The 18,743-nt window shown below is 30.4% G+C and overlaps 1 non-coding gene across 1 annotated transcript; it reads left to right on the top strand.

Annotated features, from left to right (window-relative positions):
- Window positions 1–11,351: 11,351 nt before the first annotated feature.
- Window positions 11,352–11,423, top strand: Trnaq-cug. Its single transcript has one exon. It is a non-coding gene; the product is annotated as a tRNA-Gln (tRNA).
- The last annotated feature ends 7,320 nt before the right edge of the window (window positions 11,424–18,743 follow it).

The following is an 18,743-nucleotide window of genomic DNA, read 5'->3' on the forward strand; positions in this document are numbered from 1 at the left end:
TGTTGTCCAATATTTATTTATTTATTCATTATTAGAATTCTGCAAGCCTGCCTACCCAGACAATTATCTAAATTTTAATATTTTCTTTCCAAAACTCAGTCATTTATGAAACGATTTGGAAAATTTATTTGTTTTTCTTTTTCAAAAGGTTGTAATGCTACTGCACTACTACTACTGTGTGTTGTAAGGACTTGTTAAATTATACCATATTATATTTGTAGAAGATTTTGGAAGTCTGTTTTTTATGTTAAATATTACTCGAACAGAAAATTGTCGGTTCAGATGCTTTCGAAGCGAATGCTGCCAAAACTATAACACACGAAAGCTTTGTATAAAGGATTTGGAAGTCTCGAAAATTTCACCAGCAAAATCAGAAACAGAATATACGTCTATATTTTGAAAATAAATAACAATGTTATGGTTAATACCGACTACTTCAGTTTGGTTAAAGTTTAGTATCATATATTATAATACACCTTACCAAAATAACTAATTATATTAAAGAAATTTAAATAAAAAAAAAATATATTTGTTTTAGATGTATTGCGAAATATTTCACCCAAACCAAACCGTAATATCCTAATAGTATGTGTACCAAAGTAGTCCTAGTAGTATACCAAACGAATCAACAAACTACAAACAAAGATAACTATTAACTACGAACTCGTTACATATATGAGACCAAAAAGACTACAGTTGAAACATGATAGTAGATCCAACACACACACACACACACACACACATATATAAGCTGAGAACTTACAAATCTAATAATTGCAGTAGGTACAGACGCAATAGATAATCAATTTAGTCTAAGTTTTAATGCCTTTGGCGTTAATGTGCTCGTTAAGCTAAAGCACTTCGAAACTTCGCTTGTAAATTAAAGCGATGCTCAGAAACAATATTGGGTTAAAATCAAAATAGCAAAGTAGTGAAAATTACAGATAAATAAATATTGGACAACATCACATACATTATTCTGATCCCAATTTAAGTAGCAAGATAGGAAGGAGTAACGACGATACTACCCAGACCCAAAATAACATAGAAAACTAATGAACTTTTCTACATCGACTCGGCCGGGAATCGAACAGTGCCATACCCATGAAAACCGGCGTACACACTACTCGACTACTGAGGTCGTCAATATTTCAAGAGATATCTTCACTGATTGTACTTTTATTATTATATGTATATGTGCGATTATGTTTGAATGTTGATAACTGATTTCGATGCGTACCATCATGTCGTAGTTTAAAACAAAGTCGCTTACCGCTGTCTATCATTATGAATGCTTAGGTCTTTTAAAGTACACAACGGATTTTGATGTGGTTCTTTGAATTAGAGTGATTCCAGAGGAAGATTTATGTATGTAATACCTGGACAATATAGTAATGAAACACTGGTAATTTGAGAAGTTTCTAATGTAATGTCGTTAATAAACAAATTCTGTTGTGGGTATTACATTATATTTAGTATCAGTATTGCACCCTTGCGAAGCCGGGGCGGTTCGCTTGGCGACTTACAAATTTTATAATTATTGTTGTCAATGCTTCATTTTGCATTTTACACTAATTTTCGGCGGTGAGATTCGAGTTTCATGTTACAGAATAACTCTACCGGTGTTTTTTGAATATAGAATTACTTGATTCGCTTTCCATTACCAGGACTTATACAAAGAACACAATTAAACAAAGTATCGGAATAAGAATGCATACAGTAAAACACTCGCTACGGAATGGATTTTACAGTTAATTTAGCAATAGCGTTAAACGATAAACACAAGCTCCTACAAAACACAAAACTAATTAGGCGCGAAATAGTCGCTTTGTCGAATCCCGCCACAAATTGATTGCCACGACTAGGTATTGTGATTGAATCGCTTCCTATTAATTCAAACAGTTAACAAAACTGTTCGTCCATCACACCGAAACGAATTGCACATTTGAATATAATTAAATTATAAAATAATTTTTTTTTTTTTTTTATAATGTTATCATATGGTGGTTAATACGTTGTAGTTATTACCATTAATAAAATTAAAACATTATTTTTAATTGGACAATACTTATAAAAAGCGAATTGACAAACGTCTGTACATTTTTCTTAGGAGATGGTTTTCTAATAGGAATTTATGTGCATATTATTATCCCGTTAGACTGATCGGTTTTGACGACCTCCGTGGTCGAGTAGTGTGTACACCGGTGTTCGTGGTCACTCCGAGGTCTCAGGTTCGATTCCAGGCCAAGTCGGTGTAGAAAAAAATCATTAGTTTTCTATGTTCTCTTGGGTCTGGGTGTTTTTGATGCCGTTGTTACTTCCGATTTTCCATAATACAAGTGCTTTAGCTACTTACATTGGGATCAGAGTATGTATGTGATGTTGTCTAATATTTATTATTTATTTATTTACGCTGTTATATGTCTGTCAGTCATTTTAAATTATCACTAAGTAGATTAATATACTAATAAATATTATTATATATGTAAAACTAACAAGAAAGAAACGGTTAAACCGAAGAACCGTATTTGATAAAATTTGTGATGATGCTGGTTTGTAATGTAGGAAAGCACATAGGATTTTTTTTGCCTAATACGTAACGACCAATTCTACGTTTTATTATTATTTATTAAACGTTTTGATCATAATTACGAAGCATAATAACATTCTCGTAGAAAATAAAAAGAAAAGCGATAACTAATAAATGATAAAACATAAATTATGTTTAAAAACGCGTTATAAATTTTTATAAAGCAGCCCCTACACAAAAATATGAAGTTGGCAAACATTAACAAGATGCTAATGTAACACATGTGTAGGACACGCCTTTTGTTTGCGTGTGATCATTCGCTGTGTTGGACGCTATCCAGAACTGCAGTGCTTTTAAAAGTATTTGCAATAACTTGTTTTATATTGTTGAATCGTTGTGTGGCAATTTCACGCTAAGTGATACGATACTAATATTGTTGTGGTCAGTTTGTTTGTAATTCAAGGAAAAATTTTTAATCGATACTAAATTGAGATTAACACTCGAAATCAATTTTGATTTATTTTGTATTTTACTATTTTTTTAACGTTTTTTCCAGTGTAAGTCCCTAAGCTTTATCTTTTTTTGTTAGTGGTGCACAATTAAGTATATTCCATTCATTAATTTGACTGTGCTGTGCCTACTTACCCTAGAATTGAATAGAAGGAGAGTATTTTCATTTAATTGGAATAAAACTAGTACAATTTATTCTTAAAACTATAACATAAAAGTAGCACATATACCAGTATAGTTTCCACTTATAACTAACTACATAATAAATTTGTTTTTGCTCAATTGCTACGGTTTGGGTCGGCTGTATGTTTACTTGTTTCTTTTTTATTAGTGTAGGTAGTGCGCACACTCCTTCTATAGGAAAAAATTAATATTTTTAAAATTACATTTCCTGGCACATAAACCTTTTGTTCACGTAAATCCGCGACAATTTTCTAGTTTATTACAAAATGTGCTAAAATATTTTAAGTCACGAAACTTTAAACTGTAGCTCCTACGTGACTATTATGGTGGTGCTTAGCCGTTATGTTTCTTTTTGCATATTATTTTCCTACAACATTAACCTCAAATCATTTTTGTTACTGTATAACCGCCTGTATAACCAAGGGTCAGATATTGAGCGATATAATGCTTTAAATCAGGATGCACTCTTCTATAGCTTACATCGGCTTATATACATCGGACCAAAAAATATCTGCTGATGCCTCAATTTAGGACAGCTAAGGTCAAATTTTATGTTTTTATTATATAGTGGCGTTTATAAGTAATATATGCACCGACTTTTAAATATGTACTTGGTGGTAGTACTTTGAGTAAACCTGCAGGCAAAACGCAGTCATAATGTATTCTATCGCCAAACAGTAACACTTACTTTTTATTATTGATTTAGGGTTTGTAGTGTATGGGCCAGGGCATCTACAGGCACACAAGGAACATCTAAGTTCCCATTGGTTCCCAATTGGTGGCGCATTGGTGTAAAAAGAATGAATTATAGTGTCGGTGGTGGCATGGTAAGCCATGAGATCAGATCTATACACTCGTTGTCCCTCTCTTTAACTGTCGAAAATTCACCGAAGTTTTGTTTTAGTATATATGTAAAAAAAAATGGAACAATTATCATTCGGCTCCCAGTTACACCGATTAGATTCAGCTTACACAGCTTGTTTTACACATAAATGCTACAATACTATTCAGAAAATCAATTAGAAATTACGTACTAATAAAATGGATAAACGTAAAAAAATAAGTTTAACATTAATTCAAACGGTGTAACGCGCGGACTCTAATTCTAGTTTCCCACTATACGTACCAAAGTTTGTAACAAAACTAAGTGTATACAGAGTGTTCTAAATGTTAGGGAAATTATGTCACGTTCAAAACATTGCTTTGTGTTTGTATCTGGTAAACCCGAATAATGTATGCACTTATATTAAGAAAATTTAAGAGCAATTTAATTTCAAAAATATTAGATACTAGTGACACCTACTAAACATACCACAGATTTGTTCTTGTTTTTTTTACTATATTGTCCAAGTAATGACTTCCAGGTACAAACATAATTTACAGTATACATACATGTATTTAACTAATATGATTGTAGTTTTTAAATGTTGAAAAAAGTAACTACTGAGTTTCTTGCCGGTTCTTCTTTTCGAACCGGTGTTCACTTAATTGTTTAATGACGATTCAAAAGTGCTTGTAAAAGCCCACTTGAATAAAGTTTCTTTTTATTGATTGATTTATTGATATTATATACAATACATTGTACTTGAATAACTCTTTCATAAAAAAAATCATCAAAATCCATTGCTTAATTTGAAATAAAAATAATAATGACGACCTCCATGGTCGAGTGGTGTATACACCGGTTTTCATGGGTACGCCACTCTGAGGTCCCGGGTTCGATTCCCGGCTGAGTCGACGTAGATTACCATTAGTTTTCTATGTTGTCTTGGGTCTGGGTGTTTGTGGTACCGTCGTTACTTCTGATTTCCATAACACAAGTGCTTCGGCTACTTACATTGGGATCAGAGTAATGTATGTGATGTTGTCTCATATTTTATTGTATTATTATTTATTATTAACTATTTAAGCCCGCATAGGGACAGACAGCAGTGAGTGACTTTGTTTTATAATATATAATGATGGTAACTATTGAGATAATTTAAATAGAATTAGTTATAAGTATATTTAAAAAAAACGCCATAGCAGTAAGCAAGTACTACACTGGTGGATACGTTCGTTGTCAATTGTTCTTTAATGAAATAAAGAAAAGACAAAAGTAAAGGGTCGTTGACCTTTCAATGCTTGACTAAAGCCTCATCCACCCTCGAAGAGCAAATTAATGCGGATTGGATTCCTCAGGTATTCCCTTCACCACCGAATACGAAATGTGTTATAAACTCGAATTACAACTACTAACTACCAAAACTACACCGAAACATCGACTCTTGCCTAAGTTTGAATATTCTCGTTTAATTATAATCGATTGTGTAGTAAAATTATGTAAATCCAAATGAACTTTATGTTATTTATAAAAGGGTCACTTAAAGTAAAATGTCTTTACAAACATGACTGGGTAAGACGGCGAGTGATCTGATTGATTATTACTCATCTCTCCACCATATAACTCTGTAAAAACCAGTAATTCCTATTGGCCTTATTACGTATATAATAGAATACATTTTTTTCTTGGAAATCGCCTATCACTTAACATAACAGGACTTTCAATTGAGTCTCCTGCTCGATACTCAAATTCGCTTATAGATATTAAAACACCAATGTATGACCAACCTCAGATATGAAGGCGTAAAGTTTCTTGTGCCTGCAGTTACACTGAGTACATCTTTAAATTCGCAATTCAATAATACTGAGTTGTTTGGTGATAGAATGTGTGATGGTTAGGTAGTTTCTAGGGTGATTAACTCGCCAATATGGTCCCTTACCCACAAAAAACAATCGAAGTCTTAGCTAACAAATAATAATAATATATTAAAAAAAAGGATAATTCTTGTAAGATGGTATATAATATTTAAGTATTTTTAGTAAAAAATAGTGTTGATTGCTCGACTCTTTTCATTAATAGATGTAAAATGTTACAAGAGTAACCCTAGCCTTCAATACGGTGTTATGACATTTTATTCTATATCATAATTTATATCACATTATCATTGCATATGATGAATATAGGGGCTATTGAATTTACTTTATTATATACATTATTGTAATTCATTGATCAATAATTTGTATAACTGTAATTATTAGGTTGGGGAAAAAGTCTTTTCGCATATAGTATGTATGAACTTGTAATAAAATCTCTTTGGCTATACCATTTGTATCTGGCTGGTTTTGGTATCATTAAAAAGTTTTAATTTTAAAGAAGGCACTTCCAAATTCAAATTAGGAATTTGTGTGATTTTCATTTGTTTTTGTTGTTGTTAAAATGAGTGAATCTAAAGAAGAAATTCGATACATTTTAAAATTTTACTATAAATAAATAAAAATTTTAACAAAAAGAAAAACCGACTTCAAACAAAACACTATTTTAAAACAAATGAATATGCACGAAAAAGTAATAAAAATAATTGTGTATTCAACATATTTTTAGAGGCTTCCTAAGTTAAATGAAATGAAAAATATTAGACTACTTAAAAGTCGATTAACGATTATATCATGTAGTTATAATTATTGGTATATTTGGAGCCGGTGTCAGCCACGGTGCCCTTGCCCCAACAATCAAAAGAAAGAAGCGATACGAGCCCCTTGATTGATCCAGTATATTATTATGTAAAAGGTAATTTGTAAAAAACATATTTGTTAAAGTATTCTCGTATTGTTTTTTGATAGATATACTGTAGGGTTTTATTGGCTGACACCGACTCCAAATATACCAATAATTATAACTACATGATATAATCGTTAATCGACTTTTAAGTAGTCTAATATTTTTCATTTCATTTAACTTAGGAAGCCTCTAAAAAATATGTTGAATACACAATTATTTTTATTACTTTTTCGTGCATATTCATTTGTTTTAAAATAGTGTTTTGTTTGAAGTCGGTTTTTCTTTTTGTTAAAATTTTTATTTATTTTTTGATTTTAAGTGAAGCTGATGTTGAATAACTATTTTTTTTTAATATGGATAGATTAAGCGTTCCGTTTATATGAGTCAGAAACTACTTCGAGGACAATTTCAAAGGAAACTTGCGAATAAAGCAAAAATTGACTTTCGAAAATGCGGATTTAATACGTCACGCGGCGTAAACTACAAGGATCGCTCGAAAGAGCTGTAATCGAACTCAGCAAAAAAACTTTGAAAAAGACCAACTATATTTCGTACATCATATGACATCACATCACAAACACAAAATTTGATTAAAGATAGTAAGAAATTCTGCCCTATATCGCACCCTAACTGAGAGCCGTATAGGAGTTCCATCACTACATAGTATAAAACAAAGTCGCTTTCTCTGTCCCTATATCTTTAAATCTACGCAACGGATTTTGATGCGGTTTTTTTTAAAAGATAGTGTGATTCAAGGGGAAGGTTTGTGTATATAAAACATGAACAATATAGTAAAGAAACACTGATAATTTTAGAAGTTTGCGATGTGATGTCGTAAATAAACAAATTCTGTAGTATATTTAGTATCAGTATTGCACCCGTGCGAAGCCGGGGTGGGTACCTAGTTGATTAAAATATTCGACTATGATAATTACATACACTACATTACGGAAGGTGACTCAAATATCCAAATAACCTAAAAATAAAAGATTCGACTGAGTATCGCTAACGTGCTCCTCAGAATTGTTCCGTTCCCTTCCGTTCCGTTACTTTGTCATGGATCCTGTGCTCAGAACCTTACCAAATTTTCACCAAATTACCCTTGAAGTATATATTTTATAATAAAAAAAGAATTATCAAAATTCATTACCGTGATTTTCAGTTATTCACCTATTTGTCACGCATATACATAATGCAAATTTAAGACTTATGTCGTTTTCACATGGATACCATCATCGGAAAAAAAAAAAATGGGACCCCACGGGAAGCACTACCTTTCAAACAAAAAAAAAATTATCAAAATCGGTCCACCCAGTGAAAAGTTATGAGGTAACAAACATAAAAAAAAAAAAAAAAAAAAAAAAAATACAGACGAATTGATAACCTCCTCCTTTTGGAAGTCGGTTGAAAAGGTAAAAATGCAACTCAAGCCGCGAAAAAAATTTGTGATGTTTATGGACCTAATGCAGTATCTGTGAGAGTAGCGCAAGTTTGGTTTAAGCGTTTTCAAGTCGGAAATTTTGAAATCAAAAATGCATCTCGTTCTGATCGCCCTGTTACGGACAAAATTGATGCCATTTTTGAAAAAGTGGAGCAAGATCGGCATATTAGTAGTTACGATGTAGTTGAAGAACTGGCAATAGACCACAAAACGGTTTTGACTCATTTGAATAAAGCTGGGTACACAAAAAAGCTCGATATATCAAGGTGATCACTGAAAATCAGTGCTGCCGTCTTTGCGAATTTCACACATAGTACGAATCGTATTTTAATTTAAGTACTTATAGAAAAAAAAAAAAACTATATAATTTAAATCGTTATTTTTTTTTATTTTTTTTTTTTTTGTGTGTGTGAAATTCCTAGGCCGACAGCAAATGCTGAGTGATTTCCCTTTTTGTGGCATCGTACTGCTAATGTAGGCAGCATTTTGTTTTTATTTATTTATGCCTCTTTTTAAAATCTTTATTAGATATTATTTAATTGTATTGTTATTTTAAGTTTTTGTTTTTTTTTTTGTTGTATTGTTTATGTCACTTATGTATCAACACGATGCTTACAAATAAAAATTCTTTCTTTCTTCTTTAAAAAAAAAAAAAAAAATATATGGGTGCCTCATGAACTCACTGAAAGAAACCTAATGAACCGTGTACTCATTTGTGATTCTTTATTACGACGTAATGAAACCGAACCATTTTTGAAGAAGCTGATAACTGGTGATGAAAAGTGGATCACATACGACAAGAACGTGCGAAAAAGATCGTGGTCAAAGGCCGGTCAAGCTTCACAGACTGTGGCAAAACCTGGATTAACTCGCAACAAGGTAATGCTGTGTGTATGGTGGGATTGGAAGGGCATTATTCATTATAAGCTGTTACCGCCCGGCAGGACCATCGATTCAGAACTGTATTGCGAACAATTGATGAGATTGAAGCAAGAAATTGAGAGAAAGCGGCCAGAATTGATCAACAGAAGGGGTGTGGTTTTTCACCATGACAACGCTAGACCTCACACATCTTTAGCCACTCAACAAAAATTACGAGAGTTTGGCTGGGAGGTATTAATGCATCCGCCGTATAGTTCTGACCTTGCACCTTCAGATTTTCATCTGTTTCGATCTCTGCAGAATTCCTTAGGCAGTGTCAGGTTAACATCACGAGAGGACTGCCAAAACCACTTGTCGCAGTTTTTCGATCAGAAGCCCCAAAATTTTTACAGCAATGGGATCATGTCACTACCAACAAGATGGCAAAAAGTTATGGAACAAAATGGCACCTACATACTTTAGTCAAATGTAAATAAACTATAAAAAAAAACTTTTTGAATTTTCATATAAAATACGAAGAAACTTTTTCCCCAACCTATTACTATTATTTTATATGGCATAGCATTTAATACTGGCATGTAACACTATTTCTTTTTTTAAATAGGATCGAGCTGTCATTAGAAAACAATTGGACGATAGCGTGGCATTCTAACAAAAGTAAAGAGATTGGAGCATCATTGTAAAACGATAATATTATTTTGTCCATCCCGAACTACTGAAATTACAATAATTAAGATGATTTTTTATAAATCTTTGAACGTGCCTAAATCGAATTCTCTCACATAGAACGAGGATTCTTGTGATAATTGAAACGTAACCATTATTTTTCTATTATTATTCAATTTATAGTTTAATTAATACTATTCAAAAAACATAATAAAAATAATTCAATAATTATCCTTCAAGCGAACACTTACCACATTTATGGACTACAAATTCTTAAACGCACTTGGACATAGTTCGAACCAGAAAGAAGTCTGAGCAGCTATAATAAGCTTAAATTAAGTCTCCAAGATCGAACCCGTACTAATCGCCTTAGTGAGAGCGCTTCGGGACATATTCTCCTACGGTTTAATTAAATTTTATGTACGTACATAGGAGAGATACGTAAATTAAGTTAGCTACGGGCGGTTGTGGTTTATTGCGTTTAAGTGGTAAAGTGACTTTAGTTCAGGTTGATAGTTAGATGGGTGACCAACTATATATTGGCTAATTCAATTTAAAAAAAGAATATTGATTATACACCAGATGTAATATACTTTTTCAAAATTAGAACTAAATTTTATATAGATTAAAAAATATTCGTGAAGAGATGACTCCAAATACCTTTGTTTAGTTAAGAATGCAATTTGCAATAGATGATATAAATTAAAAAAAAAAAAACAAAATTAAAGAAAATAGTGTTTATTGTAATATTTTTTGATACAGAACGTGAAGTACGTTATTATGATATAAACTCTTAATACTCAATGAATTATAATTTAAATTTAAAAGAAAAAAATAATTGGAAATGAAATTGATACAGTTCACAAGTTATAGTGTGAGTTCACACTTAAACAGCTAGCGCCATCTAACGAGTTGAAAAAGTAACTGACGTGTCTAATAACAGTAATAACACAGACTGTTTGGTATATAATTACAATTGGTTATGCTTTCCGACTTCGCACCTTTTAAAATAATACAAAGATCTTTCATCTCCTTGCTTGAAGTTTTTTTTGAAAAATCCATTCTTAATGAACTGTATATCGCTAATTGAGTCATTTGGATCTGCCGTGTCAGAGATCTCAAGATGAGTCAGTCAGTGGCATTTCGCTTATCAATACATATTTAGTAACAGTAACTATTCCTTTATATATTTAAGGCCTTAATGTTAATAATTCTTATATTAATAAATGTATATAACCATCAAATTTAATTATATCTAATAATAATTTATTATGATTTAAATATATGAACTAAAAATGTTATCCGCATACGCTATGAATGAATGCCGTGTCTAAAGATATACGCCAATAAATTCTTATCAATCTAAAGTACACCGTATTGCTTTGATATAAAACTTATATTAGTGTAGCATCGGAATTATAATCGACTGACCAAGCGATAAGCAAGAATAGACTGAAATAGAAATATAAAAAAGACGGCTAATAATATGTATCATATATGTGTACTATATGATACAGTATTTTGATCGAAGAGACATCGGTCCCATGGTGTAATGGTTAGCACTTTGGACTCTGAATCCAACGATCCGAGTTCAAATCTCGGTGGGACCTGATGATTTTTGATATTATTTTTTTCTGTACAAGATTTTTTGCCCACATTTTATACAAAAACACGATTTTTTTTTAATTGTAAATAAAAGATAGTTTAATTTTTGTGTAATATTTATCAATTACGATTTACGGCGCTTTGTTAACTTTAGTAGAACATATCTAACTAATTATCTTTTATAAACGGCATGAATTTGGTGAAAGTAACATTTTCAGATGAAATTTAAGTACATTCGGAGTAAGAAAAGACATATTGCGTCGCAATTATTTGATGTTTAGATTCAAAAGGTACTAAGAGCTTAAGACCTGATAAAGGAACGAAGGTTTTCTTACTCTGACTGTACAACGCTCCTTTGTTGTAATATTTCTCTTCTGGTATGTGAATTAAATTGCATACTCTTTATATTGTGGAGGCAGTGTGAAGAACAGCCGTTATCATTCTATAAATAAAAAGTACTACATTCTTACCGTTATTTAAATATTGTATATGACATTTTTTATGTATTACATTAAATATTTTTAATATTATATTAGCATATTTAGTATACCCATTACTTATATTGATCCCTATTTGGCATAGCTTAATACCGTGAACTCCACCGTTAAATATTGATTAAAAGAACCTACATGATAACAATATTTTTTACATATTTTAAATTAAATAAGAAACATAGAATTCGTAATATTTAATCATAAAACCAACAATAAATTATTTTATATTAAAAACACATAGGAATTATTTTTTATTCATTTTAAAAATTTATATTTAAATCTTATTATAATTTTCTTAAATTATGTGATAATTTTTTTTCTAACAGTGCAATGTGGATCGCATAATACATATGTCAAATTCATTCCATATTTAAAAGAATATTGCATACCCGTGTGAAGCCGGGGCACAAAGATTATTTAAAAAGCAAATTAAAATTTTATTTTTTAACCTGGTAATACTAATGTATTATTTAAATTAAAACTGTTGCATTAATTATTGAATTTTATAAAGTAATATTGAAAACAATTTCACTCGATGTAATTGGAGGTAATAACAGCTCTCCACATCAGCAGTCGTATTGGAAAATAGATTTTAAAACAATAAGCACTCGTGAAAGATAAGGTGTGGCCATAATTAGAGCATGTTTCACGTGATAACTCCTTACGGGAGGGTAAATCGCTGCCTTGCTCCTCACAGTAAATTATAGTAAAATTTCAACATTAAACCTACTCAGATTATTATTAAATAATCAAAAAGTCTTGTAAACGAATATGATGAAAATATACCAAGCATATGTAGATTTTTTTAAAATCGATTAAATTAGTCGGATATCGAAATTTTATCGAGATACGGCCAACTAATGAAAAGTACTACAACAAATTGTGTTATATTTAAATACTTTTATACATTACACCTACCGTAACTAATCAATTGTTTTACATGATATTAAGATACATATTAAAAATATGACACTTGCTTGTTATTTTGGATGGTTATTCAAATAAATTTGTCAAAACTGTTTTCAATTGTAATTTTCCTGCAATAATATGTAACAATGATTCATACTATAATAAATGATCCGATTCGCGCTATTACAGATATTCTATTTTCAAATGGGGTAGGTAAATTTCAGTATTCGCTCTTTCAAACTAACTGACAAGCTTTAAATTTTAGTATAGGTAATAAAAGTCGCTTAAATTCGGACCGCGCCCTTAACAAAGCGATTTAGTTAGCTACGAAGAGAATAGGTAGTCTTTTGCATTTTTATTGGACATTTTCTCAGCATTCAGATCCAAAGATTTGAATAATACTATTTCAACCGGTTGAATATATCTACTTCCCGTCTAGATATTGCCTAATGCCATTCTCTATTGTCATTTTTATATACGATTTTTATATGTAAAGAAGATTTTTATAGGAAACCAGCTGAATAATGGGACTTCCACGCGAAACGGTATTAAGTAGTTTTTTTTGAGACCTGTGTTGCCTGGTCGATAGTAATGTTAAGTTTTTCTGTAAACGGCAGTTGTTAGATCATGTTTCAAATGATGTGACAGCTGTCAGAATGTTTTTTTTTTAATTTTTTAATAATGACTAACTCCATTAAATTTTCAGCTCATATACTTCCTTCTTCAAGGTTGAATTAAAAAAAATCACAACTCTCTTTAAGTCATTAAAAAATCTAAAATATATATTTTTCAATTGTGTGCATGGTAATGTAGATATCGTGTGGTTATAAATGTACACATGAGGCATAACTTTGTTTTGAAATAAAATAATCGAACATGGCTGAATTGGTATTCTAGAATCAAATCCCCAATAATAACCATAAATAAACCCGGTAGTATATTTGAGTAAAATCTTAAAATTAAATTATAAACCAGTTCCAAATTCAAACAATAACTTCCCTCCAAAAATTCAACCAAAGACAACAAAGTAAGTAAAATAAATTAAATGGACCAAATTGTTTTCAATGGAAACAGGAGACGTTCTTAAATTAAAATATAAATAAAAGAAACAAAATGGACAATACAGGCATTCATTAGTCCTAAGCGGGCTATTTTAAGTCTAGGCACTCGAAGGAATTGTTCGAATGAAACGGCATTATAATTTTCATTCTCGATCACTTTTATACTTGAAAAAAAAAAGAGAATACTTAATACCCGAGATAAGAGCTAATGGAAGAATAATTATTTAAGTGGTGCCAGTTAACGTGAAATTTAAATAGCGTTTTCTTTAGTTTATTTCTTTATATTATTTAATAACTACGTTTTACTCATAATGCTACTAGATATTATATATAAAACAAAGTCCCTCCTATGCATATGTTGTAACAATATACAACGATACAATTAGGTAGGTTTTCTAACGTGGCGTATGGAAAGTTGGGACTGGTAATTTGTGCAACAAAAATATTATATTCACTGGTGAATGTTTTAGTATGTATAAAGTAAGGAATTAAAAGGACGTAGATAATTTAAAAAAAATGTAAATACCCCACTGAGGGGCTAATGCCTTCTTCCTATTTGAGTGGAACGTATGGAAATTATTCAACACGCATGGGTAGATATATCATGACATAATATGCAGGTTTATTTACGATCTTCATTTACTTATATCATATCATACACTTCACCGCCGAGAATGAGGTGAATGAATGCACTTAAAAATTTAGTAGTTTCCTATTTTTTTTTAATTTTTGAAGTTATAGGTTTACTTTTAAAGCGATCATATCTGTACTGACCCGATATTCAAACGTTTTTTTTTTTTAATATATACATATAAATACTTTTTTTTTTAAATTAACTTAAGTGTATGATAAGATTCGAAATATTTATTCATTTGAGACCTTAATCACCGTGTTGAAGTTTGGAATTGACTTTTTTGAGGACACTCCGATTTAATTTATGTACCCCGGGGGAGATATTGGAAAAGCTTTCACTTAAGAATCCTTGAAATCTGTCGAAAGGTGTGAATGACTTTGAAGGCGTCAAATTGAAACGATTTATTTGAAAAAAAAATACCAGAAATAATCTCTCTTTTTCTATTTATTGTGGAGTACTCTGTTTAATTATTTGACTTTGCCAAAAACGTTTTAAAGAGGGGCGACCATATTTAATTGATAGGTTAATGATAAGTTAGGTTACTGCTTGGGTTTCAATGGATTTGATGTATGTACACAGACATGATGTAATAAGGTATAATAATGTTTGTGTAAAGGCAATTTAAATAATTGTTCATATTGTTATACTATATAAGTCATTGCTACCATTTACCACAACACTAGACTTAGTAAAATAAAAACATATATATTATGCATGAGTAATTTACCTGAGTTTATACTCAGGTAATTTTTTTATTTTTTCATAAAACCATTTAAATATATATATATATAATTTTTTTTTAATTTACTGTTTAAGTTAATGCGTTTGACTCAGTAAGTATTTATTAAAAAAAAAAAAAAACAATCATTTTGCAGATATATCCGTCCCTAGTTACCATTCACGACAGCATATCCTAAAGCACTATTAATACTCGAGTTCAAAACAAAAAAAAAAATGTTTATTCCAATTTGACAAGCAACGATTGGATTGTTGCCAAATAACCTGTACCGAAATTTTTATTTGATTGTTTGATTAAGGTTGGTAGCATTGTTGCGAATATAATTACATATGAAATATTTTTTATTGAAAATAAGCATCGATTTATAATTATAGGTACAAGAGTTAATTATTTTTTAACAATTAATAATATTATTCATGCTTTGAAAAAATTGCTATTAATAAATTTAGTTCAATGCTAAAGCGAATATTGAAATCGGAGATAGTAAATAAATAAATTATTAGTTTACAAAATTCTTATTTTAAGCAAACATTTAAAATTAAAATTAAATAAGCAAATTAGAGATAATTTACAATGGGCAATACTGGAATTATTTATAATGAGTAACAGTAATTTACTAAATCGTCAGTAACTTAACAAAAAACCGTTAATTATATAAGAACTAATTAATTCCAAGGTTTGTTTAACTTTATTCCTTAGAAATATATAATAGAACACTTGCACTATACCAAAAAAACAAACCTCTTATAATATAAACTTTAAAAATAAATACGAAAGTTAAAATAAATGACACGGCATATAAGAACTAGAACTACGCTTTGTGGAAAAATAGTTAAAAAAATTAAACAACAAGACAAGCAATTTCTTTTAAGCGTCGCTTTGAAGAGATCGAAAAAAAAACCGTGTTTACAGAGTTCTTAAGATGTCCCCTCGGTTATACGAGGGGCATTGGGCCGCAATAATGAGTCTGTGAACGGTATCTTTTTAAAGTGTAAACGTTTAAAATGGAACGTTCGAAATTTAAATTGCTCTGGATCAAATGAAAAAGTTTGCCTGTCAGTTTAAATTGATGAAATAATATTTTTTTAATTATTTATCAGTAATAAATATTTCTTTATAAATAAAGAATGATGATGATACGGTGAGATTTTTAACGATAACCATTTCCTTGATGGAAAGCCAGAATCCGATTTAATATTTAGTTTTTTATGAGATAATTTTCTAACACTTTTTTCAACATTTACAATGCAAAGAACGATTTTTTGAGCCACGCATATTAACGAAATAAATATACAAATATGAACACTGAAAATTTAATGATTAATATTGTATGAATAACTTGCTTATATTATAGTACTTTATATATCAACTTTAAATATTTTCTCAAGACTTAGTGTCTTAAAGCAACTACGAGTATAATCACCGAACGAAACTAAACGCAAACTTGTCTTTCGATTAAACTTATATTACTCCTTTATCAAACAAATGACGAATTTTCCCCACAACCTATCCTTATATAAAATAGGGCCTACAAAGGGACCATGAGAAATTCTGTTAAGGATTAACGATGGTTTTTCTAAATTTACAAGGCATTTTAAATTCTATTCATTTGGAATAGAGTATAATGTCACTTGGGTTATTTTTGCGATCACGATGTATAGGATCTCACTTTCACGCTCTTTGACCGTGGGATCTTTGTGCGTGGGAAAACACCATTAAACATTGTGTTTAAATTGAAAAAAAAAATCATTATGTCACCGAATAAAAAAACTACAAAACCAAAGTGATTTTTAAATTTTGCAAAAATAAAAGAAAAATAATAGTCTCTCTTATTAATAATTTCATAATTATAATACGGGGAATAGCCAGAACATAGTATCTGATGGTAAGTGGTAACACCTCCCATATACATACATTGGCGCTGTATGAAATATTAACTTTTCCTTACATTACTTATGCGCTGTCAACCTTCAGAACTAATATGTTATAATCCCTTGGGCCAATACAATAAATCGAATTATTTTTTTATTAACTTTATAATTTTTTTATTTTATAAATTAAAGTATCGATAACCCTAACGCCAAATTAAGGAATTTCAATTTAAAATTCGTTACGAATTCATCCAGAGGGTTAAACGGTTTAGGAGTTAAAACTTGAAAAAGAAAAAAAATTAATTAATCACTTCACTTAAACGATATTGATTTAGCGGAAAATTTTATAAATTCCAGTTGTAAATCGGATGTTTGTGTAAACGGGGCAAATAACGCTCTAGCATTCACGAAAAATGTAAACATGCTTTTTAATTATCTGTCAACAATCCCGACGAATATGTCATCGGGGTCTCACGGCCTTGGAATTGACACGCAAAAAATATACCGAATAGCAATATGCTATTTACGTTTTTGTTGACACTTATGGCTTAAACATTAAGGTAGCATTTCGTTTGTTACAAATGTGTGGTTCGGTCAAAAGGAATCCCACAGTGAAATATTTCTTGTGGGAATAAAATTTTTGTGGGAATTTCGTATGATCGTTGGGTTGACACGTGCCGTGAGTCGTGTTGCAGTGTGGCTAAAATATTTTAAAATGAGGGTGATTTTAGTTAGGCTATGTCTTGCATATTATTGATTGGGACAAAAGAGTTTTTTTATCTATTCAGGAAGGAATTTTCTTTCATTTAGGAATGGGTGGTCTTATTGTGATCATCGAACTGTAAACACACAGAAAAACTTTTAATATTTTGTCTCGGCTAAAAAAATCTAGATAACAGATAGGCAGACAGATCTGTTTGTGGCTAACACTAATGTACTATAAATACTCATACATATAAGTATATGTATATAGGATGAGAATGAATAGTTCGGCATATAATACTCTAAAGAATATGATCGTGATAAATGTTGAATTAAAAATGAGAAGCGGCTTAATTGACATTAACTTTTAATTATATATAAAACGTAATATTAAAATTATTCTCAATTTAACTACGCCATCAATGTAACAGAAATTGAAGTCGCATGATTTTTTTAAAATTATTATATAAAAAAAAATGTAATGACTTGATGACGTACACATAGAGAAACGCCGGAATAGGCAAAGATATATATATTTATTTCAGTTTAATTTTAAATCTTACTTTATTCACTAACAACTTAATAGGTACTCTTATAATAAATTATTAACGGTTTGTTGTTCAATATAGTTTACTATTTACATAATATAATTTACTAGCCAATTATAATTCAACGGCTAAGCTTTACTGACGCAAAAAGACGAGTAGTCGAGTCAATAAAGAAAAAATAAAATAAAAGTGCATTTTTTAAATTTATGTTTATTAATGTTGGGTTCAAAATGTGTGAAGGTATTTTTTGCGTATGTTATCTGTTGTCAAGAAAGGATCTCCAGTTCCCATGGCGAGTTCCGTTCCTACGGGTTCATGGGAATTCGGCGTGAGAAATTTTTTTTTAAACATTTATACTACGTATAAA

This window comes from Vanessa cardui, chromosome 19 (assembly GCF_905220365.1).
Source record: "Vanessa cardui chromosome 19, ilVanCard2.1, whole genome shotgun sequence".
Taxonomy (NCBI): Eukaryota; Metazoa; Arthropoda; class Insecta; order Lepidoptera; family Nymphalidae; genus Vanessa; species Vanessa cardui.